This window comes from Chaetura pelagica, unplaced genomic scaffold (assembly GCF_000747805.2).
Source record: "Chaetura pelagica isolate M959 unplaced genomic scaffold, ChaPel_1.0 scaffold143, whole genome shotgun sequence".
Classification (NCBI taxonomy): Eukaryota; Metazoa; Chordata; class Aves; order Apodiformes; family Apodidae; genus Chaetura; species Chaetura pelagica.
The window spans coordinates 1219996-1224967 of record NW_009952701.1 but is presented as its reverse complement, the minus strand read 5'-3'; positions in this window follow the sequence as shown (position 1 = coordinate 1224967).

Sequence of the window (4972 nt, the reverse complement as noted above, 5' to 3'; positions counted from 1 at the left end):
CCACCAGCACCCAGGCATATAAGCCATTTTTATATGTTCAGAGTTCTAAAAAAACCCTTAGAGAGTGGCTTAGGAACTACCAGAACAGCAGCAGCAGGGTCTTGCTCCCACACTAAAACCAATAGTAACATTTCAGATTCCAGTCACCAACCTGGGCTCTTCACCTGAGTGTTACCATGTCTGCCCATGGTCTGGGTTTACAATTCTCACATTAACATCCAGCTCAGTCAAGATGACAGGGCACATGGTCCTTTTCTGGTTCTCTCTGAATGTTTAGGAGCTGGACTGTCCCATTCCTTATTGCTTAAAAATGGGAAGTCAGGAAAAATCCATGTCCCCACTAACATCTGGCTGAGCAAAGGGATTCCTGATGCACACAGAGAGAATCATAGAATGATTTGGCCTGGAAGGGACCTTAAAGATCATTTAGTTCTTCTAGAGGAGAAGCCATTAACTGGTGCTTCCTCCATGGAGGTCTTGCAGCTGTTACAAATCACTTGCTGTTCTGCCTCACAGCAAAAAGGTGACACTATTTCTTGGAGTTAAGCAGTTCTGTTCAGCCATGCTCCAGCCAGGGAAGGATAAGTTATTTCACTGATTTCCTTCCCCCAGGCTGCAGGGAAATGTTCTCCCCATCCTCACAGCCATGCTTTACAGAACAGGACCCAGAAGGCAAGAAAAAAATTCCCAATTTCAAGAACAGAAAAGACAACTCCTTTGCTTCTGGTCACCTTCCCTGGGAAGTTGATTGGAACATCAAGTAAATGAGGAGGAGAAGAGAGGAAAAACCTGCTGCCCCCCTGAAAGAACAGCATAGAATAAAGCTTGGTGGTCTGAGCAGCTTCCAGCTACTGGTGAAGGAGAGATGAGCCATGAAGAGACCTGTGAGGGGGAGGCTGAAGCCCTTGAGAACATCTCAGCACCAGCAGAAAGAAAGGACAGAGTTGAGGGCAGGGTGATACCCTGTGCTAGAGCCCATGAATGCCAAGGCTGCTCCCCACAAGATCCCCTCTTGGCCAAGTGGTCCATGCAAAGCATTGAAGGTCTGGTGGCTGCCACCCCCTTCTTCACATAACTGAGGATCTGCAGGGGAGAAAACCAAAACCAGAAGCATCAGCAGTGAGATTTTTTGTTTGGTTAGTAACATCCTTCCCTTCCCAATGACCCTAGGGACGACAAGAAGGGCTGAGTGGCTTTATCTTTATTCAGTGCCATGGTCCTTCTGGGACTCTTGAACCTGATTGCATCGTTTTCAGTGTCAACCTTGATAAGGCCCTGATTGTATTTCCCCATTTTGTCATGGCAGAGGACTCCCCCAGCAGCCAGGATGGTTAATGGGAACTGACTGGCTCTCCACACTCGCCAGCCTGGATCCCTTTGGCTTCCTGCTGTAGCACATTAACACAACAAATTACCATTATAATTGCCTTTTAACTACAAAGAAAAAAAGGCAAAAGTAAGATCACAGGCAGTGTGACCCAAGAGACAGCTTAGGATGGCAGGTCTGTCTGCACCTCCCTTTATTGCTATTTATAGCCAGCCATTAAGTTATGCTAATAAACAGTCAGCTGCAGGGTCTGGCAAATCCTTTGCTGAAGCACAGAAAAAGCTCAGAGTTAAAAATTTTCAGCTTACCCAACTCCCAGGACCAGTGTGACTGCCACCAAAACCATGGGGATCTAATCACAGCTTCAGTGGTTTTCGCTGAGCTCTGTTCACCCAGCAGAGCTCTTGCAAGAGTATGGACATTTGGCACATCTCTATATATATCAATCAAGCATATGATAAATAGAACAATGAAATTCAAACAAAATGTGCAGTATCAATGACTCAGGCTTAATCAATTATTTGGGCAAAGGATAATTCACTGCAATTCACTGTTCATAAACTGATTCATCTGGGGGAGAAAAGCCCTTCTATCCAAATAGCAACATGATGCATCTCCCACCAATTTCTCCAGAGCAGCATTTATTGTAACTCCCCCTCACATACAATTGGCTGGTTTATCATTTTCATGTATATGCAGCAGCTTCTAAAGGGGACTGCATCAGGTCCTCACATAGCATATGTATTTAATCAGATTATCCAATTAAATAATACAGTCTTAAACAAAAATTCTGCTGTTCCCTTGAGCATTTCTGGGAAAGCCTTCACTGCCTGGGCTTGTACTCAACACATACCAGGAGCACTGTCTTCCACAGCTGTTTTTAGGTATCCAGACATTTGAAATGCATCCATCACTAATTTCTAGATGCAAATCCCTTGTTTTCCCTATCAAATTCCAGCAGTCAGAAATGCCTCATTAACCTACAAAATCACAGAGCACACAAAACCAGCTTTACCTTTTCTACCTGTGAGCAAACACAGGATGAAAATGTGATTGACTAAGGGGCTTTTGTGGAGAAAGGAGAGGAGAGGCCCAGCAGGGTGGTGTGGTTGCCAACCCACCCCAAGGCAGAGAGGCCCAGGTCACCTTGTGCCCACCAGTGTGAGGGGAAACCTGCCAGCACGTACCTGGTGGAGCAGCAGCCACGGAGGCTGGGGGACCTGTGGGATTCTTTACAGCTTCCTCAGCCACCAGCAGGATGAGATGATGTGTGACAGATTCAGTTCTCATCACAGTTCATCCCTGGCTGCCCCATCCTGGCTGTGGCACCAGCTCTGTTGCATGAACCAACAGGGCAGGACCTAGAACCTCCGTGATCCTTCCCTGGGGTAGATGCTCCAGGTCTGAGTCTTTCTGCAGCCTTCAGAGCAAGAATAGACAGGCAGGGAAAGGCCTTTTATCAACCCTGAGCACAGAGTGCTCGAATTTGCAAATCTCCAGGAGGTTTTCACATGTGGAAGGTTATCACAAAGCTCTGCTGCAAGATAACTTCTTCCCCCAGTAAATCCTATGAGGACAGTTACACCTCTGGTTGTTTTTCCTCCTGGTCTTGATAAGACATGTCATGGTTTAACTCAGGATCAGCAATTAAACAGGTGACAACAATGCTCTTGATCCCCTCCCACTCCCAGGTAGAGAAAGGAGAGAGAGAATAAGGAGAGAGACTTTCTGGATTGAACACTTGCTACTGCTTCCAGCCAGTGCTGCTTTAAAGAGTTCACTGAAGAAAAACAGTAAGTTAAAAAAAATCAGTAAAAAAAAAATTGGCCTCTTCCTGGCTCAAACCAGGACAACATGTTGCACTACTCTTGATCTGCAGTTGAATCCAATGCCTCCAAGTAATTTCTTTCTGCAATGATTAAGGAGGTCACAAAGTGCTGCTGGGAGGAGTCCCAGCACAGCAGCCTCCAGAGCACTGGAGGGAGCAAGGCAGTGGGCCAGAGAACACAAACACCAAGTGTAACACGGTGTTTTACCAAGGGCAAAAATCAGGAAAAAGTGACAAATCCAATCTAGACTGAGCAGACTGGCTGGTCAGAGTGTGCTGGGTGCTGCAGCACCCTCCAGAAAGTAGCCACAAGGTGCAAGGACAGCAGTGTGGTGGCTCTGCTCCTGCATCCAGACAGGGCTCCACCATGAAGCTCTGATGGTGAGTGCTGGGTGCTCAAGGGTTTCTGCCAGCCTGGCTCTCCCACTCTACCCAGGCTTGGGCAGGTTTAGAAGTGCTGGTCAGAGCCCCAAAACTCATTCAATGCTCAGGCAGCAGTTGCACCACAACCATATGAACAGAGGCGGCTGCCTGTGGATGTCACTATCAAATGAAACACATCATTCCCTGGTCACTTTTCTCCATTCTCAACACTAAGAGGCAATAAAAAAAAACCAATTAGTTAATTAAAATACCTGTTCTACTTCTCTGTACCTCTGCTCACCCCTGGTAAGGCAGGAAAGGCACTCACCCCTGCACTGTAACACTTGGACATTCCCCAGCATCCCAACCCTCCCCCTTTCCTCCAGAGGGAAATTGGGTAGAAAGGGGAATATTTTGCAGTCATTAAAATTTCATTCTATTTTTAACCACAAGTGTTGCCATTTCAAGGCTCCCCAGTGGGAAGGGGATTGGCAGCCTGGGGAAGAGAGAGCAGAGGCAGCAGGGGCCAGTTGGGATGCAGGAGGCGTTTGAGGCAGCGATGGCAGGAGCAGCGGAGATGCTGTTGGCACAGGGAGGGGTTGGCTTCTTGCCAGCCTGCTCCAAGCCCTGAAAAACAGCACAGCTAATAACCTCAATTACATCCCAGCCTCTTGGGGGGAGCTGATGATGCCTTTGTTTATCTGAATCCCAATGTGAAAGCAAAGATTGTTTTCTGTCTGCAGGGACAGATGTTGTGCAGGCTCTGGAGACAGAAGGGAAAGAAAAGTCCACTATATTTCCTTCCAAAATTCACCTTAGATGCCATCAGCTTGAATTCTGGCTCCTTTAAGCTCCCAAACATTTTAATTTGGCAGCCAAAAGGCACTAAGTCACCCGGAAAGTGGCTACAAACGTTCCAGCCTGGCCCAAAGCAGGGCTGGGATTTCCTCCCCCCCCAGCTGTGGCTGGGCCATGGTCTGCACACACACTGTGGCACTCACTCAAAAGTGGAGCTTATAGTTTTTAAAGAAGCTTGGAGCTGTTCTGTAATGGTGTGGGGACTGATTACCAAAAAAACTTACTTTCTAACTATACTAGTCAGACAGGGTTGCCTCTGAGGAGAAGGAACAGCCACTGTCTGTTGCTGTTAAGCTACATCTCAAAGAATATCTGAGACCTCAGTAGCATTTTCAGATTACTTGTCATTTTCCTTCCTGGTTACAAACCTAATCTGCATTCAGGAAAACTAGGAAGATCTAGGAGAAAAAATCACTACCTTCATCATCAGCCCTGGGACCAGAAAGTGGAGCACACTGCATCTCTGCAGGGTCAGGAAAAACACAGGGTGTGGAGGAGGTGAAGTCTGTGTCACCACCAAGAAAAAATAACTACAACACGTTTCATAGAAGGTGACTGACTATAAAAACCTTTGTCATATTGAAGCACTGTTCCTG